General features: G+C 37.0%; 1 pseudogene; it reads left to right on the forward strand.

Annotated features, from left to right (window-relative positions):
• Positions 1–896: 896 nt before the first annotated feature.
• LOC143618441 (secreted RxLR effector protein 161 pseudogene) lies at positions 897–1,244 on the forward strand (annotated as a pseudogene).
• The last annotated feature ends 935 nt before the right edge of the window (positions 1,245–2,179 follow it).

Raw genomic sequence — 2,179 nt, forward strand, 5'->3', positions numbered from 1 at the left:
ATAGGAAAATGTAACGATCCATCCTCTTATAAAGAAGCTATTAGCAGTGATCATTCTTCTGAATGGAATAAAACTATGATTGATGAGCTTGATTCCATGAAACATAATGACGTTTGGGAATTGGTTGAATTGACCAATGGTGTAAAACCCGTAGGTTGTAAATGGGTTTACAAAACCAAGTTAGACCCAAATGGAAATGTCGAATGCTATAAAGCAAGATTGGTTGCTAAAGGCTATACTCAAAAGGAGGGAATTGATTATCAAGAAACCTTCTCACCAGTATCACGGAAGGATTCCTTAAGGATTGTAATGGCATTAGTATCTCATTTTGACTTAGAGCTACATCAAACGGATGCCAAAACCACTTCCTGAATGGAGATTTACATGAGAATGTGTTCATGACTCAACCTAAAGGCTTTAAACTTGAAGGTAAAGAACACTTAGTCTGTAAGTTAAAGAAATCCATATATGGGTTAAAACAAGCATCACGTCAACGGTACTTAAAATTTGATGAGGTGATGTAAAAACAAGGTTTCATAAAAAACCAAGTGGATCAATGCACCCATCTCAAAATTAGTGGGAGCAACTTTGCTATACTTGTCCTTTATGTGGATGATATCCTTTTGACAAGTAATAGTCTAGATTTGTTGCATGAGTCAAAGCAATTACTTTCGCATAATTTGACATGAAGGATCTCGGAGAAGCTTCTTAGGTAATAAGCATCGAAATACACCGAGATCGAGCCAATGGGATATTAGGACTTTTTCAAAAGGCTTACATTGGACGCGCTCTTACACGATACAACATGCAACATTGCTCACCATCAATAGCTCCAGTGATTAAGGAGATGTTTTTGGTTCTTTTCAATGCCCAAAAACATATGTGAGAGGGTACAAATGAGGTTGATACCTTATGCTTCAGTAGTGGGAAGCCTGATGTATGATCGAGTCTGTACTCATCTGGATATTGCATATGTTGCTGGAATGCTAGGTCGATATCAATCTAATCTTGGCCTAGATCATTGGAAAGCTGCAAAGAAAGTGGTGCAATATCTTCAAGGAACGAAATACTATAAGTTGACATACAAAAGAAAGGATGACTTGGAAGTAGTGGGCTACTCTGATTCCGAATTTGCGAAATGCAAAGATGACAAGAAATCAACTTCGGGGTACATTTTTATGCTACCAGGCAGACTAATTTCATGGAGGAGTCATAAGCAGCAGTTGACAACAACCTCCAAATGATGGCGGTATACGTTGCGGTGTACAATGCAACTTGCCATGGGATGTTGCTAAGAAACCGCATTACCGGACTCAAAGCTGTTAACTCCATATCACGGCCGTTGAAGATTTACGTGACAATTCAGTTACTGTGAGTTTCTCGAATAGTAAAAGTTCGAGAGGAGCTGGTTTGTATCTTGATACAAAGTATTTGTTCGTAAGTGAACGAGTAAAGGAAAATAATCTTTGTATCGATTACATTAGTACAAAAGACATGCTTGCGGATCCGATGACTAAAGGTCTACCACCCAAAACTTTCCAAGAAATAGTAACTTGCCATGGGATGTTGCTAAGAAACCTCATTACTGGACTTAAAGTTGTTAACTCCATATCACAACCGTTGAAGATTTACTGTGACAATTCAGCTGCTGTGAGTTTCTCGAATAGTAACAGTTCGAGCGGAGCTGGTTTGTACCTTGATACAAAGTATTTGTTCGTACGTGAACGAGTAGAGGAAAATAATATTTGTATCGATTAAATTAGCACAAAAGACATGCTTGCGGATCCGATGACTAAAGGTCTACCATCCAAAACTTTCCAAGAACTAGTGACAAGGATAGGTTTTAGTAAAGATATTTTGTAATAGCATATCAAGTGTGCATTATTTACTAATGTAATTTCCTCGAATATTTATTTTGTCTATAATAAAGTATATGCACACTTAATGATCTATAGACAAAATTGTACAAATTAAATATTGTACAATAAGGGTTTATCATTGTCATTTGGGTCTTACGTTTTATATTGATGCTTTAGTATGATTGTTGGGGGTCTCGAATTAATAGATATTCGAATGACTGTAACTATCTACTTCAGTTTCAATGTGAAACTTGATGAGTGTTCTAACGCGGCCAGAATAAATACTCATCATAAATTATCACTCGACCAAGTGGGAGAAT

The sequence above is a fragment of the Bidens hawaiensis genome, unplaced genomic scaffold (genome assembly GCF_021521415.1).
Source record: "Bidens hawaiensis isolate Kalapana, Puna unplaced genomic scaffold, B.hawaiensis_p1.1 tig00075629_1, whole genome shotgun sequence".
Classification (NCBI taxonomy): domain Eukaryota; kingdom Viridiplantae; phylum Streptophyta; class Magnoliopsida; order Asterales; family Asteraceae; genus Bidens; species Bidens hawaiensis.